This window comes from Ricinus communis, chromosome 10, assembly GCF_019578655.1.
Source record: "Ricinus communis isolate WT05 ecotype wild-type chromosome 10, ASM1957865v1, whole genome shotgun sequence".
NCBI classification, from domain to species: Eukaryota; Viridiplantae; Streptophyta; class Magnoliopsida; order Malpighiales; family Euphorbiaceae; genus Ricinus; species Ricinus communis.
In genome coordinates, this window is record NC_063265.1 from 1,759,639 (window position 1) to 1,777,564 (window position 17,926).

At 34.8% G+C, this 17,926-nt stretch overlaps 1 long non-coding RNA gene across 1 annotated transcript; it reads right to left on the minus strand.

Annotated features, from left to right (window-relative positions):
- Positions 1-2,953: 2,953 nt before the first annotated feature.
- LOC125368650 lies at positions 2,954-5,079 on the minus strand. The gene is made up of 3 exons (XR_007214355.1): positions 4,281-5,079; positions 3,508-3,619; positions 2,954-3,379 (listed from the first exon to the last, which is right to left on the minus strand). It is a non-coding gene; the product is annotated as an uncharacterized LOC125368650 (long non-coding RNA).
- Between the last annotated feature and the right edge of the window lie 12,847 nt (positions 5,080-17,926).

Genomic DNA, 17,926 nt, shown 5'->3' on the forward strand with positions numbered 1-17,926 from the left:
GCATAATACTAGTTCATCCAAAGGGATTAATTATTTATTATTCTCCATTAAGCTCATGTATTTTTTACTCCACAATGAGCTTATATACTTTTGCTTTATAATAAACTCGTGTACTTCTGCTCTACAATGAGCTCATTTCCTTCTGCTTTACAATGAGCTTATCAAGTCATCAAGGGCTCTTAGAAGGGAGAAGGGTTGTCATACACATTGCATAGAATCTATTCTAGATCCAAGAGGCAAATTTTGTTGAATCTGTAATCTAGAGCGAGTTCGTGGAGAAAGGAGAAACCTAGATCCCCAAGCCTATGGGGGTGCCTCTATTAGATCTCCAGCTTATGAGGGTCCCTTACACAATGTTTTGGGGCTAACAATCTCTCCATTTCTTTTATGATGACAAAATCAACAATTAGAAAGCAGGACAAACACAAATATATCCCGTCTCCACTGGATATGTTCCCGGGAGTACCCTAAAAAAGGAACCTTTACTCTCCCCAGCCATTTCGGGTTAAGAAGATGCGAAAGCGCCTCTCTCTCTATAAGAACGGTGCGTTACGAGGTGTGAAGTGGGAGAAAGGAGATTTCATAATTGGGGTTTTGAATAAGACGACCTTTTCATTTTTTTTTCATATTTGAAAAAGTAATAAGAATGAGGGGTGTTAAGCTTTTTATCATCCTGGCGTCGAGCTATTTATATATATATATATATATATATATATCAGAAAACAGGCCAAAAAGGAGACAGGGATTTAAGTCGATAGAGCCCGCAGTAGAGCTAGCCGAGCAAGAGAAGGTTGGTTTGCTCAGATCTGTGACTATCTTGCCTACGTCTTCATCATCATCCACCTGAGCAAACCAACCTTCTTTTGCCCGGCTATGCCTAAATGTATATACTAGCAAAGGACAAGCAAAAATATTCACACACAATCAACAAAAGATAAAAATAGAAATTGTTCAGTGTTTTGTAAGAATTTCTTCCCCTGAGTAGATGTATATATATATATATATATATATATATATCCTTGACTATCTTGCCTACGTCTTCATCATCATCCACCCGAGCAAACCAACCTTCTCTTGCCCGGTATGCCTAAATGTATATACTAGCAAAGGACAAGCAAAAATATTCACACACAATCAACAAAAGATAAAAATAGAAATTGTTCAGTGTTTTGTAAGAATTTCTTCCCCTGAGTAGATGTCTGATTCCTAAGTGTGCTCCATGGCTCTCTCTTAGCTATTCACATCATTATCATAAATCTCTCCCCATTTGTGTCATTAACAAAAAGATGGGATACTTATCATGCATGAAATTTTTCAAATAATTTTTAAACCAGACAATTTTAGAGAGATTGAACAGAGAGACTATGAGGCGAGGCAATAGAACCTCTGAACCCTTGCCCGCCTTGCCCTTGGCCAACTAGTACTCGACCATTTGATCCTCATCTGGGTCACTCCTGCCCATCTGTCCCTCGGTTTGAGGGCGTAGCCCTATCTCATCCCCTTATACTAACTACTGGCTAAAATAAGAGGCAAATATACATACAAAATATATTTAAAGAAAATTGTATTCCAACAATATATTATTAATGATTAAAATTCAAAACAATAGATTAATACAAATTAGTAAAAATTTATATATCATTCCTCGTCTAACTCTAATCACTATCAGGGTAATTGTACAAACCCTCCTCTTAAGTTTCTTCATCCTCATTCAATTCTAACTCTTCCACTTCCTTTTCTTCAACACTGTCATCATCTTCAGTTTTTAAATATTCACCTTGTGGATCATTCAAGGGGACTAATTTTGTAATGTCTTCAATTGCAATAGAATGAGTCTTAATTTCATCTTTTTGGAAGGCCTATACGACACGAGATTGTTGTTTCATCTTAAATGATTTTGGAATTTTAACCACAACCCTAAGTTTAATTTTGCAAATAGCCCACTAGTCGCTTTTATCACGCCTTAGCCCAGGGTAAGGGCAAAAATACACTTGATAAGCTTGAGCAGCTAAAACAAATGGCTCATACTTGTTAAATCTCCTCTTATTTTTTACCTCGACAAGCTTATATCGAGGATGAATTTTAGTTCCCAGGTTCGATGTCGGTTCAAACTATTCACACTTAAATAGTAAAGTTCTCTTAATTGATAATGCATAATAGTCCAACTGTATAATTTCAATACGTCGCCCATAGTAGTTGCTCTTATATGCATTATATTATTACTTAACTTTTGCTCATCCTTTACATAAGCCTGATAACGAGGCTAGGATAAGTCCGATGGGGTGAGCTTTGAGGTAAGGAGGAAAAGGCTTTGAAAGACACCAGAGGACCCTTAAAAGCCCTAGAATGGACTGATGAAACCTTAAAACCAAGACTGTGAAACCCTAAAAACCTTGACAGAAGCTTTAAACCCTAGCCAAGATTATAAAATCCTAAAAAACCCTTATTGAAGCCTTAAACCCTAACCAAGACCTTAAAACCACAATAACCTCAAATCGAGACAAATGGACTCCCGAAATCCTTGAAAAGCATGCCACATGGGCTAAGGCTTAAACTACATGGGCTTGGCAAGGTCCATGTGGGCTAAACCTTAAGCTAAGCCCATATGGGGTAATGTTTAGCCCCATGGGTTAGGCGATTGCCCTATGTGGACTAACGCTTTATAATGCAATCTTCCTAGAAATTGGGAACTTAGAAGGCATATTCCTTCCTAGGGACGTGTGTCTTAATCATCCTCACTCCTTAAAATACAAAAATTGATACTTTACCTTTAAACCCTCTAAACCAATCAAATATGTTCCTATAAAAACCCTAAAACACACACCCTTTTACCCCATTATATTCATCTGATTCATTTTCTCAAAACCCTAAGCTACACATATCCTCAAAATAAGAAGAAACCCTAAAGAACAACACATTTTTCCAACAACTTTCGCCTCATCTCAAGCACACATTCACCAACCCAAAAGCTTTTCCTTTATTAATAAATACTCCACCCATAAAGAGTTTCCTTGATTAACCTATATTACACTATAAAGATACACCTTACTATCAAAATTCCTAATTTAGGAATAGTTCCAGCCATAAGACCCACTATTTCCTTTACAAAATCATTCTCTTATTCACCCAAAACACCAAAAAACCTCACTCTTGTCTACCTATACATTAGAAGACCAAAATATACTGTGGGTGGCCATTTCGGGCGTGCACCCAAGTGTCTTTAGCGACTACGGCTTGCAAGGCTTTTCAACCTAATCGAGAACATGCTAACTAGTCACAGCAACTAGCATAGAGATAGGAGTCGCCACCCGGGTAATTCACTAGAGCACTTTTGTAAATTTCTCTGAACCAAACACGTTTAACTTTGGAGTTCCTACAACTGCATGGCCAAACAACCAAAAAGCGCCTCATGTGATTAGTTCCAACTCTTTACGTATATGTTATCAACCATTCCCCCCCCCCTCCCCATTTCAATGTACAATTCGATTCATTCATGTACTCCCGTACCTTAGAGTGCTGCCATCCTAGAAGCCTGCTAGAAGCCACTCCTTGTCCAGGCATCCTATCCTTGCCCCAGTGTCCACTTTCCGCCCTCGTTGGACCGCTTCTCTAGGCCAAGCTGTCACAATTTTTACTAATGAGTGACTTTTTTTCGATTCCACAAGGAAACTTACATCACAAATCTAGAGATGGATATGGAAGCTAACTTCCTAATTTGTATATATTTATCTTTGATTTTATTGTTTAACGAGCTATTCCCTTTCAAGCACTACAACATGTAAGATCCTCACGATTCTAGCCCTTTTTATTAAAACCAAGTCCATATTCAAAGTTATTAACCTCACTTACTACTTAATTATATATAAGGCCCACCTAGTTTAGCCTGACTAAAAATTATGCTTTAATTTCCAGCTTCTAAGCCTAACAGAGTACTTTTTATGAAGAGGCCCAACTTAGTGATCTTAAATCTAATATGTCCTAATTTAACCTAACTAAAACATGGCAAAACTCGTTTAGTCTATGTGATTTTAAGGCCCAATTGCCATTTAATTAACCTAATGGACTATGATTTTCACGCTAAATCCAATTTTAAAGCTTGTGTCTATATGTCATTTTAATTAGATAATCACACATCATCATAAATAGAGCAAAGAAATAAAGATTAGAAAGTAAATCTAGCTATTACAACCCACCTACAACTAACAATTGGAGAAAAAATCCTAAAACTAAATTACAGTACATGAAATTGCCAAAAATACATCAAAAACTTGAGAATCAACCTAAAAATTATGCACAGCCGATTGCCTCATGGTTAGAGCCGATCGGCTCTGCATTGAGTCGATAAGCTCTACAGGCTTCAGGTGGCTTTTCTGCAGTTCTTCTTGATTTCTCGTGCCCAAAACTGATTTTCACATGTACAGAGGGTAAAAATTTAATTCGAATATGTAAAACTAATAAAAAAAATGAAAATATAATCTAATTATATTTACTATTAACTAATAAAGTTCAAAACCCAATCAATTCAGATTCAAAACCCTATGTGTTCTTATTATTGGATTCAAAACTCAATAAAATCAACATGTTAAGTAGAAAGGAACTCTAGTTTAATCATGTGAATTATGTGGAACAAACATTAAAAAAATTCCTAATATGTTTCTATAGCAAATATATATATATATATATATATATATATAAAAGAAACAATTGGGGAAGAGATGTTGATGATGTGGATGTAGGGTAACCCTTGAATTGTCACTGTTGGTTATTGTTCTACAAGTCTCAAGAGATGAGGAAACAATTGAATCAAAGAGTGGTTGGGAACCCAGTTCTACTTTTGAGATTTAAATTTTTTTTATGTCGTTCTCCAATTAGTTTCCTAATTTGGAAGCTCTTTCTTAGTGGCTTGGTAATGGCTTCTATATAGATTCATGTAGCTAGAAAACTTTTGAGGATTCTCAGTGTCGCTAACCCTAGAGTAAGGCCATATTATTATTATTTATAGTAGGGTTAGAAAATCCTAAAAATATTGATAATTGTTCAATTATAAGAAAATAGATTGTAATTATCCTTCCCTTTTATTAGATTAATATCAAATAAAAATGGATTAAATTTTTTTATTTTCAAATAATTATCATAAAAAATATTTTAAAAGAATCCTAATAATTATTATAAATGCCTTCTAGAAACTTATTTTTACCAAATTTTAGTGTTTTAGGTCAAGAATATATATAAAACGACACCAGACTCGAAAAACAACCAATTAACATTGTGTAGAGCCAATCAACTCTATACTAAGCCGATCAGCTCTTTGTGGAGCTGATACGACTGTGGACAAAGCTGATACAACTATACACAGAGCTGATTGGCTTTAAAGAGCAAAAGTTATTAAAATTTTGATGATTTAGTCTCTAAGCTTATGAAACCTATCGTTTTACCCCTCAAACTTTATATTTTCTCTCACTTGGGTCCAAATGGATTTTAGAAAAGTAATTTTAAGTCCAACTATTCACATCCTTCACTTGATTCGCCCTTCTTTTATCTCTTAAGACTCGAGAAAGGCAGTAAACTTCATAATTGGGTTTTTTTTGTAATTTCTTTAATATCTAGATCTGAAAGATCGATGTTGACAACTACCTGTTGTGAAATTCTCACAAGTATACAAATCACACAAAAGTAATAAAGTGAGATTAGAGTATCCTCCCACGAGGATTGAATTTATGAGTATTGAAATTAATTAGCCAACAAATAACTAACAATGAATATTCGATTAAAAATATGTAAAAATCAAGTTTGGCACTACTTTGAACTACTAAATTATACTCTAGCTAATTAAGATAAAAGGAGAATATCAAGTTTAAGGATTACTAGGGCTTAATGGTTTCACTAAGATCCTATTGGGTCATTTTGAGTTAATTAAATGCTCCAAATGTATAATGCTCCACCCACCTAACTTAGTTAAATTAACCTTTATCTTTAAATGATTAACTCCTACCTTTGATGTCTAAAGGATTCACTCATTTTCTTGAGGGAAACTCTCACCCATTTACCTAAGAAATACTCACAATCCCATAAATCTTGGAGGCTCACTAGGAACAATTAGGCAAAAGGGTGATACTTGGGGTCTAAGAGGCATCTTTACCTAGTAAACTCCCAAGGAAAGCATTTCATCAAGTACCTTATGAGCAAATCTCTCAGTTCATGATTCAAGCAAAAATACATTCCTATTTGTTGGCCAAACAAAAGAGAATAGCAATTGTAACAGAAATCTTGAACATAAACATAAGAGAATTTCAAATTTATTAAACTCAAGGTAAAACCTAATATTCACAAAGTTAACCCATAACCCTAGTAATGATTTAGTTGTTCCTCATCAAAAGTGCAATCTCTAAGAAGGAAAACAAAGAATCTAGAGTCATTATGAGATTGTAAAATCACAAAGCACAAGGATTAAACAAATTTAAGAATAAATAGATTTAAGAATAACAAACTAAGAAATAAAAGCTTTCCTCTCCAACTTCACTTGTAGAACTGTTGATTCTTGCTTCAATCTTGAAATCACCTCCCTCAGACTTGATTTTCAGCCCCAAATCTTCACCTTCAAAAATAAATCTACCAATTTTCCTCTTTGGAATCTATTATAGGTTTTTTCTTTTGTTTGACAGCTCTCCCCTTACCTTCTTGCCCTAAATGTCCAAATGATGAGTATTTGTAACCCCCCTTTGATGTTGCCCATGTGTCTTTTAGTTAAAATGAAACTTTCAGCTTGACAAGGATTGTGTTGGCTTTGTGTATTAAAGTCACATGGATTGTGTCACTTTTCTTCATATTTGACATGGTCCATATCATAAAACAATAGCATCCCAAGAGGCTAACATGAACGTTATTACTTCCCTTCTTATATTGACACAGACCATGTCATAAAACAGTAGCTCTCCTTCAGGATGACACGGGCTGTGCTACTTTTCCTCAAAAAATGACACGGACCGTGCTGTAACACAATAGCTTCCCTTTAGGATGACATGGGTCGTGTTACTTTTTCTTATAAAATGACACTTACCATGTCAAACACTTGGTCACACAAGGATCTTGAATTCTTGATGCATTCTTGGCTCTTCTCGCTCATCCCTTCTTTCACACCTTTTCTTTCTTGATTTTTCTTCTCTTACTCAAACTTACAACAAAAAGAATAGAAGGTGTGAAAAAGGTCATATTCAACTTAATTTGCATCAATATCTATAAATTTTCGCGCCAAATAAGTCTAATCTGTAGGTGAAATACACCTACATCAAATACCCCCAAGCTTGGACATTCGCTTGTCCTCAAGCAAATTGAAAAAGAGTTACCATGAAAAGGCTATCATGCTAAATTTATAGAAGTGGACAATTGCAAGGTGCTCGTTGAGTTTTGTCTAGAAGTTCTCATAATTGACTTCTGTTGGGTGTCATTGATTCAGAAATTAATTCATATATATATCCTTAGAAATGATTGATTCTTCTTACTTTGAATATTCACAAATGGAGAGTCAAAATCCCACATCGACAAACTCTAAATTAATTCTAAAACCTATATGAGAGGACAAAAATACTTCTATTTTAAAAATCACTATGAGAAAATGATATAGAACTAGTGACAATGGTTGAAATCTAACTCACATTAACCTCATATACTGTGAATGACAACCTATCTCAACTAATATAAGCACTTACAAAGATTAAGATCAATTAGGACTTTATTGGCTTATAATGGGGCTAGGGGTATAAATGTGTTTATAAACAAATGGAAATTAATAGGAATAACTTTAGAGAATGTAACGACACAAGAGGCTTTATGGTAATGCAAAGGGAAGGGTGCCCTTTTTATGTGATGGAAGCAATATGCTCCTGGAAAACTTGTTAATGTAGTACTGAGATGTCAACTCTACTAATTTCTTTATATTATTCAAGGAATTCTCTTTTTCTGCTTCTTATTTCTTCTCCTTTTTTTTTTTGAGTGGTTGACAACCTTTCTTTTTCTTTTATTTGCACATCCTCCCAATAAGTTTTCTTCCTCTAGGATACCATAATTCCTTACTCATATCATTACATTAAGAGTAAGGTTTCTGTTTAAGTTATAAGGTTAGTGTTTGAGATTGGGTGATCAAAAAATTGGATGATAAATTTATAAGGTTCAAAAAGTGCATTGCAAATAAATAATTTACATTGATGGTAGGATGATTTGGCTAGAGGCTTATCAATGATGGCCTACATCATTTCTTAAAATTTGCAAATGTTAAGTATTTGCCTCGAAAGATTGACATCTTTAGTTCTAGAGTTGAATGATCACTTTCATTCTCCCAATGCCCTTAGAAGGTCTTTCTACTCTTCTCAAGGCATAAATAAAAAGGAACTAGTCTTGGATCACAACTAAGTTAGGATCTATCACCATTGATTCCCATTTATGATTTCTAACCAAAACTCATGAGCTCTAAATCCGTCCACCCTATAATGGTCACCATTCTACACTTTCAATATTTCATAAAAGATTTATGCTCCTTCTTTAAATCCTCAACCTTTCATCCTAAAGCCATTTTCTAAAGCCTCTTGAGGGGTTCCCTCAATGTAGACATAGCTTAAAAACTCTAAGGTTAATATATGATCTGGTTGGCCCTTTCTCTAATTAATCTTTCCCATCCTATATTTCGCCAATATGCCAATACATGATTATAGATACCAAATTCCTTGAGGGGTGTAGAGGCAAAAAACTTACTTTTCTAAATGTGTCTTTCTTTGAGCATATTATACCTTTCTTGTTGATACTTTTCGGCCATTAGGAATGAAGATGTTTCTCTTCCCCTCTTCCTTAGTGGTTGGTGAACTAATGTTTAGTTTGTTCGTCCCAATTGCTTTTTTCTTTGATAAATAGCTTGAAAAAGGTTAAAACTCGTGAAGGCGTCAAAGAAAGAATAAGAATGAAGCAAATTGATGATGAACATAATGAGCAAGTGTAAAAGTTGTAGAGAAAGTTGAGAAAAAGTGTGTGCTGGCTAGGTTTTAGTCTAATTTTTTTTTAATGTGAAATGGGATTAAGAAACTCATTGCAACTTTATACTACTCGAGCAACACGGATTATGTCACTTTTGTGAAGATGAGAGCACAGACCGCCTTACCTCCCTTATTAAATTTTTATTTACTTCTATGCAATGATACAAACCATGTCATTTTCAAGCTAAAACCCACACGGACCATGTCATCGGGCAAACTCTTTTCTTTCTCTTTTTTCTTCTTTCCACATGAACCATGTCATTTTTCCTTATGAAGTGACACGATTATGCGGATAGAATAAAAAAGTCCTATGCATTAAATCCAAATTTGTAATTTCACATGCATATAAATATCTCACAATTTCACACATATGCCTCACACATTCCAGTCAAATAAAAGAATAAGAAAATAACACACTATAAATACTCAACAAAGATAACATACTATAAATGTATATAATATAAAACTAATAATAAAAAGAAATGATTGTCATGTGTTCAACTTATTTAGAATTGACACTAAATTAATCAACATGAGCATTAGGCAAAGTCATATAGAGGGAAGAATGAAGATCCTAATCTTCATCAGATGAGATTTTTGTAAAAGGTCGTGGTGGCACTCCTAGAATTCATCAATTTGTTCAACATTATCATTAATGTTACACACCTTGGTTTGCATGTGAGTTATCATCTTCTTAACCTCACGAATCTCTTTCTTTGCCTCTTTAGCTCATTTCTCCAGCTTTTGCAATTTCTTCAAGATTTTAGTTTTACTAGAAGAATTCTTATTTGGATCTTTAGAACCGAATTCCATGTCATCCCCCTCGTCAACTCTTGTTTCCGGCTATGATTTGCTTGCCATTTTTTAATCACATACTCCTCATCGACCATATGAATCATTCCATTTGACTCTGAAATTTCCAAGTTCACCATCGAGCATCCGAGAATTAGGGTAGCTCAGTTTGCTCTAGATCGAAAGCTCCAACCATCACTACTATTCATGTGATCACCATCAGATCATACTTGTGATTCGTTGTCTGCTTCAAATGGTTGATAGCAAAGATTAATTGCATTAATTTTCAATCAATCTATACAAAATAAATTAGGGTTCATCAAAATCTAAATAGTAATCAAACTATTCATGGAAGAGTAGACATTTACAATAAGGAAATAAAGATTAGGAAAAGAAGATCTCAAACTATTCATGGAAAAGTAGACATGAAAATCTTCAATTTTGGAAGTCATGAAGGAAATGATGTTCTTCCTTGAGAAATAACCAATCAAAACCCTAGAAATGAAAGGAAAATGAAGTTTCTAAGTGTTTCTCTCTCTAGAAATGAAAATATGACGAAACTCTCTTCAAAAGAACCCTTAAGTTCTTTATGTGCCACACGGCCATCATACGGCTATGTGACATACTTAGCTTAAAATCGCTCTTGAAAGAATTTTCTAAATCACACGAGAAAATCACACGGGCATGTTCTTTTCTCATGTGCCTTAAAAAATCTAGCAATTCTTGCAACTCACATAGGAAGCCCACACGGGCATATAGCTCCCATATGACACATTCTTTCAATCTACCACTACCCGAACTTCACACGAAAAGGCCACATGGGCAAGTTCTTTTTGTGTTGTGCCCATGTGTTTCTCTATCTCCTAATAAACAAGTGTTTCTTGGGCTAATTTCCATGTATTTTGATACCGAAACTTTCTTCTTGTTGTGTAAGCTTTACCAAGTACCCAAAAAGGACTCAAAACAAACTCTAGCAAAAAAACTAAATTAAATTTAAGGTGAAATCAACATAAAATAAGACTCAAAAGTAAGTGCTTCTAGCACTTATCACTTATCGATGCCGAAAAGCTCACTGACCCTAACCAACCCACCACTAAAAGGAACCCCTGATCAAACAACAATAACACACCATCCCTAAACCAAGTGTCCAAGATCAACCCTGATTTTAATGAAGATGAGATCATGAACTCTTTCTCCATACTCCACCTATAATAGTTCCTTGATTCGCCTATATTACACCACAATAATACACCTCACTGTCAAAATTTCTAATTTGGGAATAGTTCCAGCCATTAGACCCATTATATCCTTCATAAAATCCATTCTTTTATTCATATAAAACGCCAAAAAAACTACACTCTTATCTACCCATATATTAGAAGACCTAGAGGATACCTTTTCCCTTTTTTCACTCACTTTTTTCATCTTTTTAACAAGTGATTTTCATCTATCCCAAGAGCCTTTTGGAGCCTCCTTGGTGTTATAAAAGTCCTCTATAGCTTCCTACATCCAAAGCCCTCTCCTTTACCCCTTTTGCTAAAGGTATAACCTCGAGGGCTAAAACTTCGGATTACACATCTAAAGATGGATCTGGAAGCCAACTTTTTTATTTGTTTATCTTAGTCCTTAATTTTATTGTTTAACATGCTATTCCCTATAAATGCAACAATTGTATTTCTTATAAGCATCCATTAAAACTTCTGAGGTCCTCTTAAGTCTAGCCCATTTTATTATGCCCAAGCCATGTTTGATTTGTTCGCCTATATAACTATTTGATTATGTCCAAATGCATACTTAGTCTAGCCCAATTATAGATTATGCATTTAATTTGAACCTTCAAACATAAATGGACTATTTTTTTATGCTAAGGCTCAATTGCATGCATTTTTATGTTAAGCCCATTTTACCATCCTTTAACCTATTTGACTACTTTTTCAAGTTAAGGTCAAATTTTAAGCCTAGAGTCTATGTGCCCAATTTCAATTAAGCATTCACACAACGAATATTTGGCGTCCATCAATATAATATAGAAAGTAAAGTGTAGGAAAATAAATCTAGCTATTACAACCTTCATACAACTAATAAACTGAAAGAAATATGCATAAAAGAAGGCTACAATGCACAAAATAGACTAAAGTTGCATAAAAATCCAAAATAGAGCAAATATTAGTGTTGAGATGATCAACCTAGGTCACAGAGATGATGGGCTCTAAGGCTTGATTACGGTCGGTTCTATAATTTTCTCGATCCTCCCTCGCCCAAAAGCTAATTATACATGCACAAAAGTTTAAAAAATAATTAAAAACTCGAAATAATGAATTAAGTGACATAAAAATGATTAAAATAAACCAAAACACACAAAGAAAATATCAAACAGAAAATTAAAAAAACTCACATGGCAAACTCTAAATTTGAACATACAACCCTAAAAACGTAGCACAATCATATGATCATTCATAAGAAGATAGAAAGCCTTAATCATTCTAATCTGATATTCAAAACCTAATAAAAATCATGTTGTCCGATTCAAAATCCAACACAAATTTATGATTTCAGATTCAAAACCCAATTTCATAGAAACAAGTTTGTCAACACGCATTTTTCGAACCTAAATATCGAGGGAATTACAAAAGACTTGATGATGAAATTATTGCCTTTTCTGAGTCCCAAGAGATTAAGGAGGGACGAATCCGAGTAAGGATTGAGAATACTTGGACTTAAAAAATACTTTTCTAGAATTAATTTGGACCCAATTTATAGAAAAAGAATTAAGTTTGAAGGGTGAAATGACAGTTTTTAGTAGTTCAGGGACTAAGTTGTCAAATTTTTTCAAACTTTTACCCTTTAGAGCCAATCAGCTTTGCATACAGCCGATTAGCTTAGCATAGAGCCTAATCAGCTCTACATAGTGTCTACTGGCCATTTTCCAATATTTGACATTATTTCACGTGTGTTTATGACATAAACACCAAAATTGGTAAAAGAATAAATTTCTAAAAGATATTTGTGATAATAATTGGGATTTTTTTAAAATATTTTTATTGATAATTATTTGGTTTAAAAAAGTTTTATTTTATCTTATCGAATATTAATCTCATTAGAGGAAAGATAATTGATTATTTTTTTAATTAAAATAATTGCATAGTTATCTGCTCCTTTAGGTTTCCTAATCCTACTCCTATAAATAGAATATGTAGCCTAGGTTTAGGGTTAGCAACACTCATAATCTAATAATGTAAATCCTATGTATCATATAAAATAACTAAGAAAACCAATCCTAATAATTTTTTCTAAAATATAAAGTAAAAGAAGGAGTTTGTAAAGATAGGGATGCTGATGGTGTTAAATTTGGGGAACCCTTAAATGGTCACCGTTTAATACTGGTCTTTGAGTCTTTGGAGATGAAGAGGTGGTGGAGTCAAATATTGGTTGAGAATTTAGTGCTACTTATGTTTAAAAAATATTTTACCATTAATAAATTAGTTTCCAAATCTCTAATTCTTACTTAGTGACTATCCCTTTAATTGAAGCTCTAATAGGCTAAAAAAGATCAGTAACTTTTAGGCTTCCTTTTCCACCCATTGTCACCCTTTGAGGCTGCTGGAATTGCAAAATCTGACGAGGTAGAAATTATAGGGGCAGTTCAAATTTTTCACTTTTCCTACCAATGCCGTTGAGCTTCCGATGATCAAAGGACACTTTCGGACTCCTCTCAGCTCAAGCTTTTCAATGGCACTAATTTTGCAGCGATAGGACTCCATTTAAAAATCAACGATCGATACTGTCCGTAATTTTCTCCAAATCATCGGGGTCTGGATAAGAGAATCAAGTGTTAGAATCATCGTATGCGTGTTGTTTTCGAGTCCGTATGCACGCTTGGATCGTCGATCGGATTCCGGCGACTAAAGGCGAGTCGGCTGATTTATCAAGCGTCTCGGTAATTCTTTAGCCTGTTGATTTAGAAATTGTTAATTATTGGAGAAAAATAATTTTAAAGTTTATGTATAAATGATTAAAGAAAATAAGTAAAAATTAATATTAGATGTATGATTAATAATGTTGTTGTCATGAAATTATTAGTTTGCGTATGATGCTTAAATTGTGAGGTTGATCAATTATTAAATTTAAATACTAAAGGTTAATCGTAATAGTAAATAAATAAATATTTTATCGGACCGTCTGCCAATAATTGTGATATGTGATGTGTTGCGAAATCGGAAAAGATAATGTAGTTTTGGTGGCCCGACTCCCGTTGATTAACTGATGAATATTAGAAATGTTTTTAGTAGGTCTTAGACCCGTTATATAGGGGGTAAACGTCTGTAATTTAAGGGAGATTCTGCCAAATTTTTAGGAGAATTTTCGAGTCGAAATTCTTAGACAGTTAATTCTAGGAGTCTAGTCCTAGGATTATTTATTAAATATTTTACTTTTATTTATATTGATTGAATTATTTCCGAGAATAGATAATTCATCATTTCAACTCGCTCCACCCAAGGATTAGGAGTAGAGCAAGGGGGCTGTAACACCCGGAATTTTTTATATATTTAATAATGAGTTTTTATTTAAATTAATTTTAGCTTTATTTTATTCGGTTTAATTGGAATGATTTAAATACAAATTTTGAATGTTCATGTTAGATAAATAAATGAGTTATTTTCTATATCCAATTAGTTTGATTTTTAAGGAGTAATTAAGTAAACTATTTGAGAAATGATTATATTTTGGTTATTCAAATTTTTTTTTCCAAATGCATATTTATATAAGTAAAATTATATATTGGAAAATTTTGGAAGAAATTATAAAGGATGTTTTTATAAAAGAATTTTGGAAAAATTGGTATTATAATTGATTAGTAGTATTAAATTTTAAGTTGGAAATTGATTATTTAATTTAATTGTGTGTAGGATTTAATTGGAGGATTATTTTGGAATAAGGATTAAAAGTATAATTTTATTTTTGTGAGGGTTTAATGGAAATTTGTGAGTTTGATATTTTCGTAAATAAATATGTCGGTCAGGGGTATTTTTGTAATTGTGTATTTTCAATAATTCGGATTTGGCCCAAATTAAATAGTTAGGGGCTTAATTGAAAGGCTAAAAAGAAGTTTGGGGGTTAAATTGGAATTCTGCAGGATAAAATTGTAAGTAATTAAGAAAGTTGAGGGACCAAATTGTAATAAGAAAAAGTTCAGGGGTCAAATGTCGATATTGAAAGGAATGGAAATCGGGGAGAGAGAAAAGAAAGAAGGAAGAAGAAGAAAGGGAGGAGAGAGGCGTCGGCGTCCATGGTGGAATGACCCAGGAGGCGGGCCGGCGTCGGAAGGAGCGCACGTCAGCGAGCTGATGGTGGCGGTGGAGGCGGTGGCGAGCGTCGGTAGGCGGCCGAATCGCGCGACATGTGGCGGCCCGTTGGCCTTCCGGCCGATCTCGGTGGCGATCGGCTCCCTTGGAGAGCTTCCTTTGGCGGCGTGTCGGTTTTAGTGGCCGGAATCGGAGATTCTCGGTGGAGAGAAAAAATGGTGGCGGTAGAGCGTTTTTGGGCTTGTTCGGCGAGCTCCGTGGAGGATGGATGATCGGAGGGCGTATCCCGACTTTTCTCTGCTCAAGCTTCGCGATGGCACCGGTTTCGTGGCGATCGGGCTTCGTTTGCAAATCGACGGTCGAGATCGTCCGCAAATCTCTCCGGATGATCGGGTGTCAGATCGAAAAATCGGAAGCGGGGATCGTCTTCAGCGCGTCGTTGTGAGTTCGATGGTGTGTTCGGATCGTCGATCGGACTCCCGTGGCCGGAAGTAGTCGGCCGGCGATCGAAGCGTTCGGTAATTTTTTTTGGCCCGTTAATTTTAGAAATTCTTGGTTTAATTGTGTCTATTGGGTTATATTGAGTATTTGATGTTATTTGTGAGTCAAAAATAATTGTCTGTCAGTTTGCCTGCCTCGTATTTTGTGCTGTGTGGCGGAGTCGGGAAATAGTGAAGTTTGAGGACCCGACTCCTATTGTTTGAATCGTTAAGTATTTGAAGTGTTCTTCTGGCAGGTCCTGGACCCGTTTTTACGGGGGGTAATGTTCGTGTTGTAGGGGAGGTTCTGCCGGATTTTCGGTAGAATTCTCCCGAGTCGAGATTCTTAGACAGTCAGTCCTAGGAGTCTAGACCTAGGATTAAAGATCGATTGTTTCAGCATTTTGATAAATTGTTTTCCGTGATTAGATCATTAGATTCGGCTCGCTCCAAGCTGAGGCAGGAGCTAGGAGGTCGCCCAATCCCTGTGAGTTAAAGTCATTTAATCTTTCGCGCTATTGCTAGTCCGATTTTAATATGCTATTTAGAATTTGTGCTTAATATGATTATTAGTATCGCAAAATAAATGATTTCACTTGATTATTAATATTTGAAATAATATAAATATTATTATTAGTATGTTATAATAAGATAAACGTTATTATTTTTCCCTCACAAATTGCACGTTTTTTTACCTTAAATCTTTAATCTTCATTTCCGATATGTGTTGGTTGAGTTCATCGGATAATGATATTTATTATATGTGATGATTGTGAATTGGGAAATGTGGCTTGTAGAACATGCCTTTGGTGGGTTACATCGGGGGTAATGATTATGGAGATAAGGTTATTATGGATTTGTTTGCCCGATCGAGCAATGCACTCTGGTGAGCTTATTGGAATTCAAGTGTTGAGTTTGGAGGTAAGGACCTGATCGAGCTTGCTCTCTGGGGCGCCGATCTTATTGGATTAAGAGAGCCAAAATGGTACGTTAGATTTTGGGGTTTAGGGTTCTACTGAGCCACTCGTCCCGTAAAAGTAAAAATATATTTTTATTATTCATTTATTTATTTATTATGGTATGATTATAATATGGATTGTATTTACGTGCATGGTTGATATTTTGATTCGAATGATTAATATTTTTATGTGAAGGAAATAGTAGGGTATAATTATAGTATGGTTTGATATCTGATTTGAATAATCTATGTTTTCCGAGGAAGAAGTAATAGTCTCTAGATTATTTGATTTTAACTCACTCTCGGTCTCCATTTATGTTTTTTTCGGATTCGTATTTGTTAGTTCTCCTGCGACTCTTATTCGATGGCAGAACTCCTTCATCATCGGGTGATGTATTTGATTTGGTATGTAAATTGGTAAATCTTAGATTCTCTGCAGTAGTAATAGTAGATGTATCAGTTGTAAATTTTCTGAGTTTCAGGTCTCGCCTAGTTTTTCTGGTAGACCGAAGTAATTTTGTAAAGTGTAACTATTAAGATAAATTGAGGTTTTAATAATATAAATTTGAGATGAGATTTGTGTAAATCAGTGAGTGTCAGGCTTACTACGGGTTTCGGTGGCCTTAAGCCTACCCATTCCTAGTCTGGGTCAAGGCCCACTGGTGGGAGTCGTGGCAGGGCCATCGAACTGTGAGTTAAAGTCATATATCTGCTATACTTGTGTCATGCTAAAGTTTTATATAGCAATTCTGATTTATTGATTTGAAGATTTAAATTATTTATTTATTTACTATTCCTATATCATTTTCTACATCATTGATATTGTGAATGCATGTTGACTCAGGATGAGACGGCAGTAGAACATGCCACCTGATGGGTTGCATTAGGACTGCGTGCGCACCGGTATAAATCTGAGACAGATAGTAAAAGAATATTTTAAGACTTTCCCTAGTCGAGTTCAACTCGCTGGGCTGTGAAGAGTTTGATTGTTGGATTAACGGTTCATGGTCGAGCGTTGCTCTCTAGGCGCTAGCTTTATTGGAAATTAAGTAACCAAACTAGATTTAAGGACCATGGTCGAGCTTCGCTCTCTGGGCGCTAGTTCTGTTGGAGTGAGAGAGCTAAAAAGGTTGTTAGTATTGGGGTTAGGGTTCTGCTGAGGTACTCGTCCCGTAGCATGTAAAATATTATTTTATTGAATCATGGCATGACATATATTTTTTTTACATGACCTATATTTTATTTAATTAAATAAATATTTTATTGAAGTGGTTATATTTATTTTTGGATATATGATTTTAACTCACTTTCGAGACTGACAGTCTCAAATTTAACTGTTTTTCACGTGTTTGTTATTTTTCTGCAGTTCTTTTC